Raw genomic sequence first — 21557 nt, forward strand, 5'->3', positions numbered from 1 at the left:
AAAGGATAGAAGAAAGAAAGAAAAAATACAAACATGATTGTGCATTTAAGTTGTCAGCACACATCTGCTTTGGTTCAAATGCACTGCATATCTTCCTTCAGTCAGCCAACAAAACAGCAATGGATAAGATTAACATACTGTTGGTAAAGCAGTTGCATCAAATTGATTTTCTGAAATATAGCATGATAATCCATACTGACAGCTCTGGATAGTACCTGCAGATATCTTGCTGGACTTGGTAATGCAAAGAACACAGTAAACAGCCTCACTTTTTCCTCAAAAATAAATAATTGACTATTAACAACGTAACAGTCTTAAATAAGAACATCAGTAAGCACCACTGGCATAATGGATAAGTCACTGCCCTCCTAAGCCAGGGGGTCCAAGTCCCATAAGGGGTGGAAGTCATTACAGCAAGTGTCTCATCACTAGAGTTGATATTTTATCCTTGCTTCAACTGTAAAACAGTCTTGCAGTGTTTAGCTTGTAAAAAATGACCGCAGAAGCTAAAATATGACATTAATTATGATAACATTGTTGTTGTTGTTTTTTAAACCTTTTCTATCACCGTGGACAGCTTATTCAAGTGCCATCTGGCATGCATGTTCCTTTGTTGCTCATCATTCATCACCAAAAATGATTTTCTTTTTCAATTCTTATGACTGTACTGATTGTATTGAATAAAATCCACATCTAGCATAACCAATTAAGGCTGCAAAGTGCTCCATTGGCGCAATTGGTCAGTGCGCGGTACTTGTAAGACAGTATCTGTTGAGCAATGCCGAGGTTGTGAGTTCAAGCCTCACCTGGAGCATATTTGTATACTGTATTTTTTTTTCCTTTTCTTATGTCATTAGTCATTGATTATAAACTGCTACCTTAATATTTAATATGATATTACAAAGGATGGAAGAAAGAAAAAAAAAACATGATTGTACATTTAAGTTGTCAGTACACATCTGCTTTGGTTTAAATGCACTGCATATCTTCCTTCAGTCAGCCAACAAAACAGCAATGGAAAAGATTAACATACTGTTGGTAAAGCAGTAGCATCAAATTGATTTTCTGCAATATAGCATGATAATCCATACTGACAGCTCTGGATAGTACCAGCACATTTCTCGCTGGACTTGGTAATGCAAAGAACACAGTAAACAGCTTCAATTTTTTTCAAAAATAAATAATTGACTATTAAAAACCTATCAGTCTTAAATAAGGACATCAGTAAGCACCACTGGCATAATGGATAAGTCACTGCCCTCCTAAGCCAGGGGGTCCAAGTCCCATATGGGGTGGAAGTCATTACAGCAAGTGTCTCATCACTAGAGTTGATATTTTATCCTTGCTTCAACTGTAAAACAGTCTTGCAGTGTTTAGCTTGTAAAAAATGACCGCAGAAGCTAAAATATGACATTAATTATGATAACATTGTTGTTGTTGTTTTTTAAACCTTTTCTATCACCATGGACAGCTTATTCAAGTGCCATCTGGCATGCATGTTCCTTTGTTGCTCATCATTCATCACCAAAAATGATTTTCTTTTTCAATTCTTATGACTGTACTGATTGTATTGAATAAAATCCACATCTAGCATAACCAATCAATGCTGAAAAGTGCTCCAGTGGCGCAATTGGTCACCGCGCGGTACTTATAAGACAGTATCTGTTGAGCAATGCTGAGGTTGTGAGTTCAAGCCTCACCTGGAGCATATTTGTACACTGTTTTTTTCCTTTTCTTAAGTCATTAGTCATTGATTATAAACTGCTACCTTAATATTTAATAAGATATTACAAAGGATGGAAGAAAGAAAGAAAAAACACAAACATGATTGTGCATTTAAGTTGTCAGCACACATCTGCTTTGGTTCAAATGCACTGCATATCTTCCTTCAGTCAGCCAACAAAACAGCAATGGAAAAGATTAACATACTGTTGGTAAAGCAGTTGCATCAAATTGATTTTCTGCAATATAGCATGATAATCCATACTGACAGCTCTGGATAGTAACAGCACATTTCTTACTGGACTTGGTAATGCAAAGAACACAGTAAACAGCTTCAATTTTTTTCAAAAATAAATAATTGACTATTAAAAACCTATCAGTCTTAAATAAGGACATCAGTAAGCACCACTGGCATAATGGGTAAGGCACTGTTCTCCTAAGCCAGAGATTGTGGGTTTAAGTCCCGTCTGAGTTGGAAGTTATTTACAGCAAGTGTCTCATCACTAGAGTTGATATTTTATCCTTGCTTCAACTGTAAAACAGTCTTGCAGTGTTTAGCTTGTAAAAAATGACCACAGTAGCTAAAATATTACATTAATTATGATAACATTGTTGTTGTTATTTTTTAAACCTTTTCTATCACCGTGGACAGCTTGTTCAAGTGCCATCTGGCATGCATGTTCCTTTGTTGCTCATCATTCATCACCAAAAATGATTTTTTAATTCTTATGACTGTTCTGATTGTATTGAATAAAATCCACATCTAGCATAACCAATTAATGCTGCAAAGTGCTCCAGTGGCGCAATTGGTCAGCGCGCGATACTTATAAGCCAGTATCTGTTGAGCAATGCTGAGGTTGTGAGTTCAAGCCTCACCTGGAGCATCTTTGTATACTGTTTTTTTCCTTTTCTTATGTCATTAGTCATTGATTATAAACTGCTACCTTAATATTTAATATGATATTACAAAGGATAGAAGAAAGAAAGAAAAAACACAAACATGATTGTGCATTTAAGTTGTCAGCACACATCTGCTTTGGTTCAAATGCACTGCTTAGTCAACCAACAAAACAGCAATGGAAAAGATTAACATACTGTTGGTAAAGCAGTTGCATCAAATTGATTTTCTGCAATATAGCATGATAATCCATACTGACAGCTCTGGTTAGTACCAGCACATTTCTTGCAAAGAACACAGTAAACAGCTTCACTTTTTTTCAAAAATAAATAATTGACTATTAAAAACCTATCAGTCTTAAATAAGGACATCAGTAAGCACCACTGGCATAATGGATAAGTCACTGCCCTCCTAAGCCAGGGGGTCCAAGTCCCATATGGGGTGGAAGTCATTACAGCAAGTGTCTCATCACTAGAGTTGATATTTTATCCTTGCTTCAACTGTAAAACAGTCTTGCAATATTTAGCTTGCAAAAAATGACCACAGAAGCTAAAATATGACATTTATTATGATAACATTGTTGTTGTTTTTTTTTAAACCTTTTCTATCACAGTGGACAGCTTATTCAAGTACCATCTGACATGCATGTTCATTTGTTGCTCATAATTCATCTCCAAAAATGATTTTCTTTTTCAATTCTTATGACTGTACTGATTGTATTGATAAAATCCACATCTAGCAGAACCAACCAATGCTGCAAAGTGCTCCAGTGGTGCAATTAGTCAGCGTGCGGTACTTGTAAGAAAGTATCTGTTGAGCAATGCTGAGGTTGTGAGTTCAAGCCTCGCCTGGAGCATCTTTGTATACTGTTTTTTTTCCTTTTCTTATGTCATTGATTATAAACTGCTACCTTAATATTTAATATGATATTACAAAGGATGGAAGAAAGAAAGAAAAAACACAAACATGATTGTGCATTTAAGTTGTCAGCACACATCTGCTTTGGTTCAAATGCACTGCATATCTTCCTTCAGTCAGCCAACAAAACAGCAATGGAAAAGATTAACATACTGTTGGTAAAGCAGTTGCATCAAATTGATTTTCTGCAATATAGCATGATAATCCATACTGACAGCTCTGGATAGTACCAGCACATTTCTCGCTGGACTTGGTAATGCAAAGAACACAGTAAACAGCTTCAATTTTTTTCAAAAATAAATAATTGACTATTAAAAACCTATCAGTCTTAAATAAGGACATCAGTAAGCACCACTAGCATAATGGGTAAGGCACTGTTCTCCTAAGCCAGTGGTTGTGGGTGTAAGTTCTGTCTGAGTTGGAAGTCATTACAGCAAGTGTCTCATCACTAGAGTTGATATTTTATCCTTGCTTCAACTGTAAAACAGTCTTGCAGTGTTTAGCTTGTAAAAAATGACCACAGAAGCTAAAATATGACAAAAATAACATTGTTGTTGTTTTTTTTAAACCTTTTCTATCACCGTGGACAGCTTGTTCAAGTGCCATCTGGCACGCATGTTCCTTTGTTGCTCATCATTCATCACCAAAAATGATTTTCTTTTTCAATTCTTATGACTGTACTGATTGTATTGAATAAAATCCACATCTAGCATAACCAATTAATGCTGCAAAGTGCTCCAGTGGCGCAATTGGTCAGCACGCGGTACTTATAAGACAGTATCTGTTGAGCAATGCCGAGGTTGTGAGTTCAAGCCTCACCTGGAGCATCTTTGTATAATGTTTTTTTTTCCTTTTCTTATGTCATTAGTCATTGATTATAAACTGCTACCTTAATATTTAATATGATATTACAAAGGATGGAAGAAAGAAAGAAAAAACACAAACATGATTGTGCATTTAAGTTGTCAGCACACATCTGCTTTGGTTCAAATGCACTGCATATCTTCCTTCAGTCAGCCAACAAAACAGCAATGGAAAAGATTAACAAACTGTTGGTAAAGCAGTTGCATCAAATTGATTTTCTGCAATATAGCATGATAATCCATACTGACAGCTCTGGTTAGTACCAGCACATTTCTTGCTGGACTTGGTAATGCAAAGAACACAGTAAACAGCTTCAATTTTTTTTAAAAATAAATAATTGACTATTAAAAACCTATCAGTCTTAAATAAGGACATCAGTAAGCACCACTGCCATAATGGATAAGGCACTGTTCTCCTAAGCCAGTGGTTGTGGGTTTAAGTCCCGTCTGAGTTGGAAGTCATTACAGCAAGTGCCTCATCACTAGAGTTGATATTTTATCCTTGCTTCAACTGTAAAACAGTCTTGCAGTGTTTAGCTTGTAAAAAATGACCACAGAAGCTAAAATATGACAAAAATAACATTGTTGTTGTTTTTTTTTAAACCTTTTCTATCACCGTGGGCAGCTTATTCAAGTGCCATCTGGCATGCATGTTCCTTTGTTGCTCATCATTCATCACCAAAAATGATTTTCTTTTTCAATTCTTATGACTGTACTGATTGTATTGAATAAAATCCACATCTAGCATAACAAATTAATGCTAGAAAGTGCTCCAGTGGCGCAATTGGTCTGTGCACGGTACTTATAAGACAGTATCTGTTGAGCAATGCCGAGGTTTTGAGTTCAAGCCTCACCTGGAGCATCTTTGTATACTGTTTTTTTTCCTTGTCATTAGTCATTGATTATAAACTGCTACCTTAATATTTAATATGATATTACAAAGGATGGAAGAAAGAAAGAAAGCACTCAAACATGATTGTGCATTTAAGTTGTCAGCACACATCTGCTTTGGTTCAAATGCACTGTATATCTTCCTTCAGTCAGCCAACAAAACAGCAATGGAAAAGATTAACATACTGTTGGTAAAGCAGTTGCATCAAATTGATTTTCTGCAATATAGCATGATAATCCATACTGACAGCTCTGGTTAGTACCAGCACATTTCTTGCTGGACTTGGTAATGCAAAGAACACAGTAAACAGCTACACTTTTTTTCAAAAATAAATAATTGACTATTAAAAACCAATCAGTCTTAAATAAGGACATCAGTAAGCACCACTGGCATAATGGATAAGGCACTGTTCTCCTAAGCCAGTGGTTGTGGGTTTAAGTCCCGTCTGAGTTGGAAGTCATTACAGCAAGTGCCTCATATTTGGAGTTGATATTTTATCCTTGCTTCAACTGTAAAACAGTCTTGCAGTGTTTAGCTTGTAAAAAATGACCACAGAAGCTAAAATATGACAAAAATAACATTGTTGTTGTTTTTTTAAAAACCTTTTCTATCATCGTGGGCAGCTTATTCAAGTGCCATCTGGCATGCATGTTCCTTTGTTGCTCATTCATCACCAAAAATGATTTTCTTTTTCAATTCTTATGACTGTACTGATTGTATTGAATAAAATCCACATCTAGCATAACAAATTAAAACTACAAAGTGCTCCAGTGGCGCAATTGGTCTGCGTGCGGTACTTATGAGACAGTATCTGTTGAGCAATGCCGAGGTTTTGAGTTTAAGCCTCACCTGGAGCATCTTTGTATACTGTTTTTTTTCCTTGTCATTAGTCATTGATTATAAACTGCTACCGTAATATTTAATATGATATTACAAAGGATGGAAGAAAGAAAGAAAAAACACAAACATGATTGTGCATTTAAGTTGTCAGCACACATCTGCTTTGGTTCAAATGCACTGCATATCTTCCTTCAGTCAGCCAACAAAACAGCAATGGAAAAGATTAACATACTGTTGGTAAAGCAGTTGCATCAAATTGATTTTCTGCAATATAGCATGATAATCCATACTGACAGCTCTGGTTAGTACCAGCACATTTCTTGCTGGACTTGGTAATGCAAAGAACACAGTAAACAGCTTCACTTTTTTTCAAAAATAAATAATTGACTATTAAAAACCTATCAGTCTTAAATAAGGACATCAGTAAGCACCACTGCCATAATGTATAAGGCACTGTTCTCCTAAGCCAGTGGTTGTGGGTTTAAGTCCCGTCTGAGTTGGAAGTCATTACAGCAAGTGCCTCATCACTAGAGTTGATATTTTATCCTTGCTTCAACTGTAAAACAGTCTTGCAGTGTTTAGCTTGAAAAAAATGACCACAGAAGCTAAAATATGACATTAATTATTATACCATTGTTGTTGTTGTTTTTTAAACCTTTTCTATCACCGTGGATAGCTTATTCAAGTGCCATCTGGCATGCATGTTCCTTTGTTGCTCATCATTCATCACCAAAAATGATTTTCTTTTTCAATTCTTATGACTGTACTGATTGTATTGAATAAAATCCACATCTAGCATAACCAATCAATGCTGCAAAGTGCTCCAGTGGCGCAATTGGTCAGCGCGCGGTACTTATAAGACAGTATCTGTTGAGCAATGCTGAGGTTGTGAGTTCAAGCCTCACCAAGAGCATCTGTATATACTGTTTTTTTTCCTTTTCTTATGTCATTAGTCATTGATTATAAACTGCTACCTTAATATTTAATATGATATTACAAAGGATAGAAGAAAGAAAGAAAAAATACAAACATGATTGTGCATTTAAGTTGTCAGCACACATCTGCTTTGGTTCAAATGCACTGCATATCTTCCTTCAGTCAGCCAACAAAACAGCAATGGATAAGATTAACATACTGTTGGTAAAGCAGTTGCATCAAATTGATTTTCTGCAATATAGCATGATAATCCATACTGACAGCTCTGGATAGTACCTGCAGATATCTTGCTGGACTTGGTAATGCAAAGAACACAGTAAACAGCTTCACTTTTTCCTCAAAAATAAATAATTGACTATTAACAACGTAACAGTCTTAAATAAGAACATCAGTAAGCACCACTGGCATAATGGATAAGTCACTGCCCTCCTAAGCCAGGGGGTCCAAGTCCCATATGGGGTGGAAGTCATTACAGCAAGTGTCTCATCACTAGAGTTGATATTTTATCCTTGCTTCAACTGTAAAACAGTCTTGCAGTGTTTAGCTTGTAAAAAATGACCGCAGAAGCTAAAATATGACATTAATTATGATAACATTGTTGTTGTTGTTTTTTAAACCTTTTCTATCACCGTGGACAGCTTATTCAAGTGCCATCTGGCATGCATGTTCCTTTGTTGCTCATCATTCATCACCAAAAATTATTTTCTTTTTCAATTCTTATGACTGTACTGATTGTATTGAATAAAATCCACATCTAGCATAACCAATTAAGGCTGCAAAGTGCTCCATTGGCGCAATTGGTCAGTGCGCGGTACTTGTAAGACAGTATCTGTTGAGCAATGCTGAGGTTGTGAGTTCAAGCCTCACCTGGAGCATATTTGTATACTATATTTTTTTTTCCTTTTCTTATGTCATTAGTCATTGATTATAAACTGCTACCTTAATATTTAATATGATATTACAAAGGATGGAAGAAAGAAAAAAAAAACATGATTGTACATTTAAGTTGTCAGCACACATCTGCTTTGGTTCAAATGCACTGCATATCTTCCTTCAGTCAGCCAACAAAACAGCAATGGAAAAGATTAACATACTGTTGGTAAAGCAGTTGCATCAAATTGATTTTCTGCAATATAGCATGATAATCCATACTGACAGCTCTGGATAGTACCAGCACATTTCTCGCTGGACTTGGTAATGCAAAGAACACAGTAAACAGCTTCAATTTTTTTCAAAAATAAATAATTGACTATTAAAAACCTATCAGTCTTAAATAAGGACATCAGTAAGCACCACTGGCATAATGGATAAGTCACTGCCCTCCTAAGCCAGGGGGTCCAAGTCCCATATGGGGTGGAAGTCATTACAGCAAGTGTCTCATCACTAGAGTTGATATTTTATCCTTGCTTCAACTGTAAAACAGTCTTGCAGTGTTTAGCTTGTAAAAAATGACCGCAGAAGCTAAAATATGACATTAATTATGATAACATTGTTGTTGTTGTTTTTTAAACCTTTTCTATCACCGTGGACAGCTTATTCAAGTGCCATCTGGCATGCATGTTCCTTTGTTGCTCATCATTCATCACCAAAAATGATTTTCTTTTTCAATTCTTGTGACTGTACTGATTGTATTGAATAAAATCCACATCTAGCATAACCAATCAATGCTGAAAAGTGCTCCAGTGGCGCAATTGGTCACCGTGCGGTACTTGTAAGACAGTATCTGTTGAGCAATGCCGAGGTTTTGAGTTCAAGCCTCACCTGGAGCATATTTGTATACTGTTTTTTTCCTTTTCTTTAGTCATTGATTATAAACTGCTACCTTAATATTTAATAAGATATTACAAAGGATGGAAGAAAGAAAGAAAAAACACAAACATGATTGTGCATTTAAGTTGTCAGCACACATCTGCTTTGGTTCAAATGCACTGCATATCTTCCTTCAGTCAGCCAACAAAACAGCAATGGAAAAGATTAACATACTGTTGGTAAAGCAATTGCATCAAATTGATTTTCTGCAATATAGCATGATAATCCATACTGACAGCTCTGGATAGTAACAGCACATTTCTTACTGGACTTGGTAATGCAAAGAACACAGTAAACAGCTTCAATTTTTTTCAAAAATAAATAATTGACTATTAAAAACCTATCAGTCTTAAATAAGGACATCAGTAAGCACCACTGGCATAATGGGTAAGGCACTGTTCTCCTAAGCCAGAGATTGTGTGTTTAAGTCCCGTCTGAGTTGGAAGTTATTTACAGCAAGTGTCTCATCACTAGAGTTGATATTTTATCCTTGCTTCAACTGTAAAACAGTCTTGCAGTGTTTAGCTTGTAAAAAATGACCACAGAAGCTAAAATATTACATTAATTATGATAACATTGTTGTTGTTATTTTTTAAACCTTTTCTATCACCGTGGACAGCTTATTCAAGTGCCATCTGGCATGCATGTTCCTTTGTTGCTCATCATTCATCACCAAAAATGATTTTTTAATTCTTATGACTGTTCTGATTGTATTGAATAAAATCCACATCTAGCATAACCAATTAATGCTGCAAAGTGCTCCAGTGGCGCAATTGGTCAGCGCGCGGTACTTATAAGCCAGTATCTGTTGAGCAATGCTGAGGTTGTGAGTTCAAGCCTCACCTGGAGCATCTTTGTATACTGTTTTTTTCCTTTTCTTATGTCATTAGTCATTGATTATAAACTGCTACCTTAATATTTAATATGATATTACAAAGGATAGAAGAAAGAAAGAAAAAACACAAACATGATTGTGCATTTAAGTTGTCAGCACACATCTGCTTTGGTTCAAATGCACTGCTTAGTCAACCAACAAAACAGCAATGGAAAAGATTAACATACTGTTGGTAAAGCAGTTGCATCAAATTGATTTTCTGCAATATAGCATGATAATCCATACTGACAGCTCTGGTTAGTACCAGCACATTTCTTGCAAAGAACACAGTAAACAGCTTCACTTTTTTTCAAAAATAAATAATTGACTATTAAAAACCTATCAGTCTTAAATAAGGACATCAGTAAGCACCACTGGCATAATGGATAAGTCACTGCCCTCCTAAGCCAGGGGGTCCAAGTCCCATATGGGGTGGAAGTCATTACAGCAAGTGTCTCATCACTAGAGTTGATATTTTATCCTTGCTTCAACTGTAAAACAGTCTTGCAGTATTTAGCTTGCAAAAAATGACCACAGAAGCTAAAATATGACATTTAATATGATAACTTTGTTGTTGTTTTTTTTTAAACCTTTTCTATCACAGTGGACAGCTTATTCAAGTACCATCTGACATGCATGTTCATTTGTTGCTCATAATTCATCTCCAAAAATGATTTTCTTTTTCAATTCTTATGACTGTACTGATTGTATTGATAAAATCCACATCTAGCAGAACCAACCAATGCTGCAAAGTGCTCCAGTGGTGCAATTAGTCAGCGTGCGGTACTTGTAAGAAAGTATCTGTTGAGCAATGCTGAGGTTGTGAGTTCAAGCCTCGCCTGGAGCATCTTTGTATACTGTTTTTTTTCCTTTTCTTATGTCATTGATTATAAACTGCTACCTTAATATTTAATATGATATTACAAAGGATGGAAGAAAGAAAGAAAAAACACAAACATGATTGTGCATTTAAGTTGTCAGCACACATCTGCTTTGGTTCAAATGCACTGCATATCTTCCTTCAGTCAGCCAACAAAACAGCAATGGAAAATATTAACATACTGTTGGTAAAGCAGTTGCATCAAACTGATTTTCTGCAATATAGCATGATAATCCATACTGACAGCTCTGGAAAGTACCAGCATATTTCTTGCTGGACTTGGTAATGCAAAGAACACAGTAAACAGCTTCAATTTTTTTCAAAAATAAATAATTGACTATTAAAAACCTATCAGTCTTAAATAAGGACATCAGTAAGCACCACTAGCATAATGGGTAAGGCACTGTTCTCCTAAGCCAGTGGTTGTGGGTGTAAGTTCTGTCTGAGTTGGAAGTCATTACAGCAAGTGTCTCATCACTAGAGTTGATATTTTATCCTTGCTTCAACTGTAAAACAGTCTTGCAGTGTTTAGCTTGTAAAAAATGACCACAGAAGCTAAAATATTACATTAATTATGATAACATTGTTGTTGTTATTTTTTAAACCTTTTCTATCACCGTGGACAGCTTATTCAAGTGCCATCTGGCATGCATGTTCCTTTGTTGCTCATCATTCATCACCAAAAATGATTTTTTAATTCTTATGACTGTTCTGATTGTATTGAATAAAATCCACATCTAGCATAACCAATTAATGCTGCAAAGTGCTCCAGTGGCGCAATTGGTCAGCGCGCGGTACTTATAAGCCAGTATCTGTTGAGCAATGCGGAGGTTGTGAGTTCAAGCCTCACCTGGAGCATCTTTGTATACTGTTTTTTTCCTTTTCTTATGTCATTAGTCATTGATTATAAACTGCTACCTTAATATTTAATATGATATTACAAAGGATAGAAGAAAGAAAGAAAAAACACAAACATGATTGTGCATTTAAGTTGTCAGCACACATCTGCTTTGGTTCAAATGCACTGCTTAGTCAACCAACAAAACAGCAATGGAAAAGATTAACATACTGTTGGTAAAGCAGTTGCATCAAATTGATTTTCTGCAATATAGCATGATAATCCATACTGACAGCTCTGGTTAGTACCAGCACATTTCTTGCAAAGAACACAGTAAACAGCTTCACTTTTTTTCAAAAATAAATAATTGACTATTAAAAACCTATCAGTCTTAAATAAGGACATCAGTAAGCACCACTGGCATAATGGATAAGTCACTGCCCTCCTAAGCCAGGGGGTCCAAGTCCCATATGGGGTGGAAGTCATTACACAAGTGTCTCATCACTAGAGTTGATATTTTATCCTTACTTCAACTGTAAAACAGTCTTGCAGTATTTAGCTTGCAAAAAATGACCACAGAAGCTAAAATATGACATTTATTATGATAACTTTGTTGTTGTTTTTTTTAAACCTTTTCTATCACAGTGGACAGCTTATTCAAGTACCATCTGACATGCATGTTCATTTGTTGCTCATAATTCATCTCCAAAAATGATTTTCTTTTTCAATTCTTATGACTGTACTGATTGTATTGATAAAATCCACATCTAGCAGAACCAACCAATGCTGCAAAGTGCTCCAGTGGTGCAATTAGTCAGCGTGCGGTACTTGTAAGAAAGTATCTGTTGAGCAATGCTGAGGTTGTGAGTTCAAGCCTCGCCTGGAGCATCTTTGTATACTGTTTTTTTTCCTTTTCTTATGTCATTGATTATAAACTGCTACCTTAATATTTAATATGATATTACAAAGGATGGAAGAAAGAAAGAAAAAACACAAACATGATTGTGCATTTAAGTTGTCAGCACACATCTGCTTTGGTTCAAATGCACTGCATATCTTCCTTCAGTCAGCCAACAAAACAGCAATGGAAAAGATTAACATACTGTTGGTAAAGCAGTTGCATCAAATTGATTTTCTGCAATATAGCATGATAATCCATACTGACAGCTCTGGATAGTACCAGCACATTTCTCGCTGGACTTGGTAATGCAAAGTACACAGTAAACAGCTTCAATTTTTTTCAAAAATAAATAATTGACTATTAAAAACCTATCAGTCTTAAATAAGGACATCAGTAAGCACCACTGGCATAATGGATAAGTCACTGCCCTCCTAAGCCAGGGGGTCCAAGTCCCATATGGGGTGGAAGTCATTACAGCAAGTGTCTCATCACTAGAGTTGATATTTTATCCTTGCTTCAACTGTAAAACAGTCTTGCAGTGTTTAGCTTGCAAAAAATGACCACAGAAGCTAAAATATGACATTTATTATGATAACATTGTTGTTGTTTTTTTTAAACCTCTTCTATCACAGTGGACAGCTTATTCAAGTACCATTTGACATGCATGTTCATTTGTTGCTCATAATTCATCACCAAAAATGATTTTCTTTTTCAATTCTTATGACTGCACTGATTGTATTGAATAAAATCCACATCTAGCATAACCAACCAATGATGCAAAGTGCTCCAGTGGTGCAATTGGTCAGCGCGCGGTACTTGTAAGAAAGTATCTGTTAAACAATGCTGAGGTTGTGAGTTCAAGCCTCACCTGGAGCATCTTTGTATACTGTTTTTTTTCCTTTTCTTATGTCATTGATTATAAATTGCTACCTTAATATTTAATATGATATTACAAAGGATGGAAGAAAGAAAGAAAAAACACAAACATGATTGTGCATTTAAGTTGTCAGCACACATCTGCTTTGGTTCAAATGCACTGCATATCTTCCTTCAGTCAGCCAACAAAACAGCAATGGAAAAGATTAACATACTGTTGGTAAAGCAGTTGCATCAAATTGATTTTCTGCAATATAGCATGATAATCCATACTGACAGCTCTGGAAAGTACCAGCATATTTCTTGCTGGACTTGGTAATGCAAAGAACACAGTAAACAGCTTCAATTTTTTTCAAAAATAAATAATTGACTATTAAAAACCTATCAGTCTTAAATAAGGACATCAGTAAGCACCACTAGCATAATGGGTAAGGCACTGTTCTCCTAAGCCAGTGGTTGTGGGTGTAAGTTCTGTCTGAGTTGGAAGTCATTACAGCAAGTGTCTCATCACTAGAGTTGATATTTTATCCTTGCTTCAACTGTAAAACAGTCTTGCAGTGTTTAGCTTGTAAAAAGTGACCACAGAAGCTAAAATATGACATTAATTATGATAACATTGTTGTTGTTGTTGTTGTTTTTTAAACCTTTTCTATCACCGTGGACAGCTTATTCAAATGCCATCTGGCATGCATGTTCCTTTGTTGCTCATCATTCATCACCAAAAATGATTTTCTTTTTCAATTCTTATGACTGTACTGATTGTATTGCATAAAATCCATATCTAGCATAACCAAACAATGCTGTAAAGTGCTCCAGTGGCGCAATTGGTCAGCGCGCGGTACTTATAAGACAGTATCTGTTGAGCAATGCTGAGGTTGTGAGTTCAAGCCTCACCTGGAGCATTTTTGTGTACTGTTTATTTTCCTTTTCTTATGTCATTAGTCATTGATTATAAACTGCTACCTTAATATTTAATATGATATTACAAAGGATGGAAGAAAGAAAGAAAAAACACAAACATGATTGTGCATTTAAGTTGTCAGCACACATCTGCTTTGGTTCAAATGCACTGCATATCTTCCTTCAGTCAGCCAACAAAACAGCAATGGAAAAGATTAACATACTGTTGGTAAAGCAGTTGCATCAAATTGATTTTCTGCAATATAGCATGATAATCCATACTGACAGCTCTGGATAGTACCAGCACATTTCTTGCTGGACTTGGTAATGCAAAGAACACAGTAAACAGCTTCACTTTTTCCTCAAAAATCAATAATTGACTATTAAAAACCTAACAGTCTTAAATAAGAACATCAGTAAGCACCACTGGCATAATGGATAAGTCACTGCCCTCCTAAGCCAGGGGGTCCAAGTCCCATATGGGGTGGAAGTCATTACAGCAAGTGTCTCATCACTAGAGTTGATATTTTATCCTTGCTTCAACTGTAAAACAGTCTTGCAGTGTTTAGCTTGTAAAAAATGACCACAGAAGCTAAAATATGACATTAATTATGATAACATTGTTGTTGTTGTTTTTTAAACATTTCTATCACCATGGACAGCTTATTCAAGTGCCATCTGGCATGCATATTCCTTTGTTCCTCATCATTCATCACCAAAAATGATTTTGTTTTTCAATTCTTATGACTGTACTGATTGTATTGCATAAATTCCACATCTAGCATAACCAAGCAATGCTGTAAAGTGCTCCAGTGGCGCAATTGGTCAGCGCGCGGTACTTATAAGACAGTATCTGTTGAGCAATGCCGAGGTTGTGAGTTCAAGCCTCACCTGGCGCATCTTTGTATACTGTGTTTTTTCCTTTTCTTATGTCATTAGTCATTGATTATAAACTGCTACCTTAATATTTAATATGATATTACAAAGGATGGAAGAAAGAAAGAAAAAACACAAACATGATTGTGCATTTAAGTTGTCAGCACACATCTGCTTTGGTTCAAATGCACTGCATATCTTCCTTCAGTCAGCCAACAAAACAGCAATGGAAAAGATTAACATACTGTTGGTAAAGCAGTTGCATCAAATTGATTTTCTGCAATATAGCATGATAATCCATACTGACAGCTCTGGATAGTACCAGCACATTTCTTGCAGGACTTGGTAATGCAAAGAACACAGTAAACAGCTTCAATTTTTTTCAAAAATAAATAATTGACTATTAAAAACCTATCAGTCTTAAATAATGACATCAGTAAGCACCACTGGCATAATGGGTAAGGCACTGTTCTCCTAAGCCAGTGGTTGTGTGTTTAAGTCCCGTCTGAGTTGGAAGTCATTACAGCAAGTGTCTCATCACTAGAGTTGATATTTTATCCTTGCTTCAACTGTAAAACAGTCTTGCAGTGTTTAGCTTGTAAAAAATGACCACAAAAGCTAAAATATGACATTAATTATGATAACAGTGTTGTTCTTGTTGTTTTTTAAACCTTTTCTATCACCGTGGACAGCTTATTCAAATGCCATCTGGCATGCCTGTTCCTTTGTTGCTCATCATTCATCACCAAAAATGATTTTCTTTTTCAATTCTTATGACTGTACTGATTTTATTGAATAAAATCCACATCTAGCATAACCAATTAATACTGCAAAGTGCTCCAGTGGCGCAATTGGTCAGCATGTGGTTCTTATAAAACGGTTTCTGTTGAGCAATGCCGAGGTTGTGAGTTCAAGCCTCACCTGGAGCATCTTTGTATAATGTTTTTTTTTCCTTTTCTTATGTCATTAGTCATTGATTATAAACTGCTACCTTAATATTTAATATGATATTACAAAGGATGGAAGAAAGAAAGAAAAAACACAAACATGATTGTGCATTTAAGTTGTCAGCACACATCTGCTTTGGTTCAAATGCACTGCATATCTTCCTTCAGTCAGACAACAAAACAGCAATGGAAAAGATTAACATACTGTTGGTAAAGCAGTTGCATCAAATTGATTTTCTGCAATATAGCATGATAATCCATACTGACAGCTCTGGATAGTACCAGCACATTTCTTGCAGGACTTGGTAATGCAAAGAACACAGTAAACAGCTTCAATTTTTTTCAAAAATAAATAATTGACTATTAAAAACCTATCAGTCTTAAATAAGGACATCAGTAAGCACCACTGGCATAATGGATAAGTCACTGCCCTCCTAAGCCAGGGGGTCCAAGTCCCATATGGGGTGGAAGTCATTACACAAGTGTCTCATCACTAGAGTTGATATTTTATCCTTGCTTCAACTGTAAAACAGTCTTGCAGTATTTAGCTTGCAAAAAATGACCACAGAAGCTAAAATATGACATTTATTATGATAACTTTGTTGTTGTTTTTTTTAAACCTTTTCTATCACAGTGGACAGCTTATTCAAGTACCATCTGACATGCATGTTCATTTGTTGCTCATAATTCATCACCAAAAATGATTTTCTTTTTCAATTCTTATGACTGCACTGATTGTATTGAATAAAATCCACATCTAGCATAACCAACCAATGATGCAAAGTGCTCCAGTGGTGCAATTGGTCAGCGCGCGGTACTTGTAAGAAAGTATCTGTTAAACAATGCTGAGGTTGTGAGTTCAAGCCTCACCTGGAGCATCTTTGTATACTGTTTTTTTTCCTTTTCTTATGTCATTGATTATAAATTGCTACCTTAATATTTAATATGATATTACAAAGGATGGAAGAAAGAAAGAAAAAACACAAACATGATTGTGCATTTAAGTTGTCAGCACACATCTGCTTTGGTTCAAATGCACTGCATATCTTCCTTCAGTCAGCCAACAAAACAGCAATGGAAAAGATTAACATACTGTTGGTAAAGCAGTTGCATCAAATTGATTTTCTGCAATATAGCATGATAATCCATACTGACAGCTCTGGAAAGTACCAGCATATTTCTTGCTGGACTTGGTAATGCAAAGAACACAGTAAACAGCTTCAATTTTTTTCAAAAATAAATAATTGACTATTAAAAACCTATCAGTCTTAAATAAGGACATCAGTAAGCACCACTAGCATAATGGGTAAGGCACTGTTCTCCTAAGCCAGTGGTTGTGGGTGTAAGTTCTGTCTGAGTTGGAAGTCATTACAGCAAGTGTCTCATCACTAGAGTTGATATTTTATCCTTGCTTCAACTGTAAAACAGTCTTGCAGTGTTTAGCTTGTAAAAAGTGACCACAGAAGCTAAAATATGACATTAATTATGATAACATTGTTGTTGTTGTTGTTGTTTTTTAAACCTTTTCTATCACCGTGGACAGCTTATTCAAATGCCATCTGGCATGCATGTTCCTTTGTTGCTCATCATTCATCACCAAAAATGATTTTCTTTTTCAATTCTTATGACTGTACTGATTGTATTGCATAAAATCCATATCTAGCATAACCAAACAATGCTGTAAAGTGCTCCAGTGGCGCAATTGGTCAGCGCGCGGTACTTATAAGACAGTATCTGTTGAGCAATGCTGAGGTTGTGAGTTCAAGCCTCACCTGGAGCATTTTTGTGTACTGTTTATTTTCCTTTTCTTATGTCATTAGTCATTGATTATAAACTGCTACCTTAATATTTAATATGATATTACAAAGGATGGAAGAAAGAAAGAAAAAACACAAACATGATTGTGCATTTAAGTTGTCAGCACACATCTGCTTTGGTTCAAATGCACTGCATATCTTCCTTCAGTCAGCCAACAAAACAGCAATGGAAAAGATTAACATACTGTTGGTAAAGCAGTTGCATCAAATTGATTTTCTGCAATATAGCATGATAATCCATACTGACAGCTCTGGATAGTACCAGCACATTTCTTGCTGGACTTGGTAATGCAAAGAACACAGTAAACAGCTTCACTTTTTCCTCAAAAATCAATAATTGACTATTAAAAACCTAACAGTCTTAAATAAGAACATCAGTAAGCACCACTGGCATAATGGATAAGTCACTGCCCTCCTAAGCCAGGGGGTCCAAGTCCCATATGGGGTGGAAGTCATTACAGCAAGTGTCTCATCACTAGAGTTGATATTTTATCCTTGCTTCAACTGTAAAACAGTCTTGCAGTGTTTAGCTTGTAAAAAATGACCACAGAAGCTAAAATATGACATTAATTATGATAACATTGTTGTTGTTGTTTTTTAAACATTTCTATCACCATGGACAGCTTATTCAAGTGCCATCTGGCATGCATATTCCTTTGTTCCTCATCATTCATCACCAAAAATGATTTTGTTTTTCAATTCTTATGACTGTACTGATTGTATTGCATAAATTCCACATCTAGCATAACCAAGCAATGCTGTAAAGTGCTCCAGTGGCGCAATTGGTCAGCGCGCGGTACTTATAAGACAGTATCTGTTGAGCAATGCCGAGGTTGTGAGTTCAAGCCTCACCTGGCGCATCTTTGTATACTGTGTTTTTTCCTTTTCTTATGTCATTAGTCATTGATTATAAACTGCTACCTTAATATTTAATATGATATTACAAAGGATGGAAGAAAGAAAGAAAAAACACAAACATGATTGTGCATTTAAGTTGTCAGCACACATCTGCTTTGGTTCAAATGCACTGCATATCTTCCTTCAGTCAGCCAACAAAACAGCAATGGAAAAGATTAACATACTGTTGGTAAAGCAGTTGCATCAAATTGATTTTCTGCAATATAGCATGATAATCCATACTGACAGCTCTGGATAGTACCAGCACATTTCTTGCAGGACTTGGTAATGCAAAGAACACAGTAAACAGCTTCAATTTTTTTCAAAAATAAATAATTGACTATTAAAAACCTATCAGTCTTAAATAATGACATCAGTAAGCACCACTGGCATAATGGGTAAGGCACTGTTCTCCTAAGCCAGTGGTTGTGTGTTTAAGTCCCGTCTGAGTTGGAAGTCATTACAGCAAGTGTCTCATCACTAGAGTTGATATTTTATCCTTGCTTCAACTGTAAAACAGTCTTGCAGTGTTTAGCTTGTAAAAAATGACCACAAAAGCTAAAATATGACATTAATTATGATAACAGTGTTGTTCTTGTTGTTTTTTAAACCTTTTCTATCACCGTGGACAGCTTATTCAAATGCCATCTGGCATGCCTGTTCCTTTGTTGCTCATCATTCATCACCAAAAATGATTTTCTTTTTCAATTCTTATGACTGTACTGATTTTATTGAATAAAATCCACATCTAGCATAACCAATTAATACTGCAAAGTGCTCCAGTGGCGCAATTGGTCAGCATGTGGTTCTTATAAAACGGTTTCTGTTGAGCAATGCCGAGGTTGTGAGTTCAAGCCTCACCTGGAGCATCTTTGTATAATGTTTTTTTTTCCTTTTCTTATGTCATTAGTCATTGATTATAAACTGCTACCTTAATATTTAATATGATATTACAAAGGATGGAAGAAAGAAAGAAAAAACACAAACATGATTGTGCATTTAAGTTGTCAGCACACATCTGCTTTGGTTCAAATGCACTGCATATCTTCCTTCAGTCAGACAACAAAACAGCAATGGAAAAGATTAACATACTGTTGGTAAAGCAGTTGCATCAAATTGATTTTCTGCAATATAGCATGATAATCCATACTGACAGCTCTGGATAGTACCAGCACATTTCTTGCAGGACTTGGTAATGCAAAGAACACAGTAAACAGCTTCAATTTTTTTCAAAAATAAATAATTGACTATTAAAAACCTATCAGTCTTAAATAAGGACATCAGTAAGCACCACTGGCATAATGGATAAGTCACTGCCCTCCTAAGCCAGGGGGTCCAAGTCCCATATGGGGTGGAAGTCATTACACAAGTGTCTCATCACTAGAGTTGATATTTTATCCTTGCTTCAACTGTAAAACAGTCTTGCAGTATTTAGCTTGCAAAAAATGACCACAGAAGCTAAAATATGACATTTATTATGATAACTTTGTTGTTGTTTTTTTTAAACCTTTTCTATCACAGTGGACAGCTTATTCAAGTACCATCTGACATGCATGTTCATTTGTTGCTCATAATTCATCACCAAAAATGATTTTCTTTTTCAATTCTTATGACTGCACTGATTGTATTGAATAAAATCCACATCTAGCATAACCAACCAATGATGCAAAGTGCTCCAGTGGTGCAATTGGTCAGCGCGCGGTACTTGTAAGAAAGTATCTGTTAAACAATGCTGAGGTTGTGAGTTCAAGCCTCACCTGGAGCATCTTTGTATACTGTTTTTTTTCCTTTTCTTATGTCATTGATTATAAATTGCTACCTTAATATTTAATATGATATTACAAAGGATGGAAGAAAGAAAGAAAAAACACAAACATGATTGTGCATTTAAGTTGTCAGCACACATCTGCTTTGGTTCAAATGCACTGCATATCTTCCTTCAGTCAGCCAACAAAACAGCAATGGAAAAGATTAACATACTGTTGGTAAAGCAGTTGCATCAAATTGATTTTCTGCAATATAGCATGATAATCCATACTGACAGCTCTGGAAAGTACCAGCATATTTCTTGCTGGACTTGGTAATGCAAAGAACACAGTAAACAGCTTCAATTTTTTTCAAAAATAAATAATTGACTATTAAAAACCTATCAGTCTTAAATAAGGACATCAGTAAGCACCACTAGCATAATGGGTAAGGCACTGTTCTCCTAAGCCAGTGGTTGTGGGTGTAAGTTCTGTCTGAGTTGGAAGTCATTACAGCAAGTGTCTCATCACTAGAGTTGATATTTTATCCTTGCTTCAACTGTAAAACAGTCTTGCAGTGTTTAGCTTGTAAAAAGTGACCACAGAAGCTAAAATATGACATTAATTATGATAACATTGTTGTTGTTGTTGTTGTTTTTTAAACCTTTTCTATCACCGTGGACAGCTTATTCAAATGCCATCTGGCATGCATGTTCCTTTGTTGCTCATCATTCATCACCAAAAATGATTTTCTTTTTCAATTCTTATGACTGTACTGATTGTATTGCATAAAATCCATATCTAGCATAACCAAACAATGCTGTAAAGTGCTCCAGTGGCGCAATTGGTCAGCGCGCGGTACTTATAAGACAGTATCTGTTGAGCAATGCTGAGGTTGTGAGTTCAAGCCTCACCTGGAGCATTTTTGTGTACTGTTTATTTTCCTTTTCTTATGTCATTAGTCATTGATTATAAACTGCTACCTTAATATTTAATATGATATTACAAAGGATGGAAGAAAGAAAGAAAAAACACAAACATGATTGTGCATTTAAGTTGTCAGCACACATCTGCTTTGGTTCAAATGCACTGCATATCTTCCTTCAGTCAGCCAACAAAACAGCAATG

At 35.7% G+C, this 21557-nt stretch overlaps 9 non-coding genes across 9 annotated transcripts; all 9 read left to right on the plus strand.

The window, feature by feature from the left end:
* The first annotated feature begins 721 nt into the window (after positions 1–721).
* Positions 722–814, plus strand: TRNAT-UGU (transfer RNA threonine (anticodon UGU)). Its single transcript is given in 2 exon segments — positions 722–759; positions 779–814. It is a non-coding gene; the product is annotated as a tRNA-Thr (tRNA).
* Positions 815–4272: 3458 nt separating this feature from the next.
* TRNAI-UAU (transfer RNA isoleucine (anticodon UAU)) lies at positions 4273–4365 on the plus strand. The gene is given in 2 exon segments: positions 4273–4310; positions 4330–4365. It is a non-coding gene; the product is annotated as a tRNA-Ile (tRNA).
* Positions 4366–9636: 5271 nt separating this feature from the next.
* TRNAI-UAU (transfer RNA isoleucine (anticodon UAU)) lies at positions 9637–9729 on the plus strand. The gene is given in 2 exon segments: positions 9637–9674; positions 9694–9729. It is a non-coding gene; the product is annotated as a tRNA-Ile (tRNA).
* A 3425-nt stretch (positions 9730–13154) lies between these two features.
* TRNAT-UGU (transfer RNA threonine (anticodon UGU)) lies at positions 13155–13247 on the plus strand. The gene is given in 2 exon segments: positions 13155–13192; positions 13212–13247. It is a non-coding gene; the product is annotated as a tRNA-Thr (tRNA).
* Positions 13248–14056: 809 nt separating this feature from the next.
* On the plus strand, positions 14057–14149 carry TRNAI-UAU (transfer RNA isoleucine (anticodon UAU)). The gene is given in 2 exon segments: positions 14057–14094; positions 14114–14149. It is a non-coding gene; the product is annotated as a tRNA-Ile (tRNA).
* Positions 14150–16755: 2606 nt separating this feature from the next.
* TRNAT-UGU (transfer RNA threonine (anticodon UGU)) lies at positions 16756–16848 on the plus strand. Its single transcript is given in 2 exon segments — positions 16756–16793; positions 16813–16848. It is a non-coding gene; the product is annotated as a tRNA-Thr (tRNA).
* Positions 16849–17657: 809 nt separating this feature from the next.
* TRNAI-UAU (transfer RNA isoleucine (anticodon UAU)) lies at positions 17658–17750 on the plus strand. The gene is given in 2 exon segments: positions 17658–17695; positions 17715–17750. It is a non-coding gene; the product is annotated as a tRNA-Ile (tRNA).
* A 2606-nt stretch (positions 17751–20356) lies between these two features.
* Positions 20357–20449, plus strand: TRNAT-UGU (transfer RNA threonine (anticodon UGU)). Its single transcript is given in 2 exon segments — positions 20357–20394; positions 20414–20449. It is a non-coding gene; the product is annotated as a tRNA-Thr (tRNA).
* An 809-nt stretch (positions 20450–21258) lies between these two features.
* TRNAI-UAU (transfer RNA isoleucine (anticodon UAU)) lies at positions 21259–21351 on the plus strand. The gene is given in 2 exon segments: positions 21259–21296; positions 21316–21351. It is a non-coding gene; the product is annotated as a tRNA-Ile (tRNA).
* The last annotated feature ends 206 nt before the right edge of the window (positions 21352–21557 follow it).

This window comes from Pseudophryne corroboree, chromosome 4, assembly GCF_028390025.1.
Source record: "Pseudophryne corroboree isolate aPseCor3 chromosome 4, aPseCor3.hap2, whole genome shotgun sequence".
NCBI lineage: Eukaryota > Metazoa > Chordata > Amphibia > Anura > Myobatrachidae > Pseudophryne > Pseudophryne corroboree.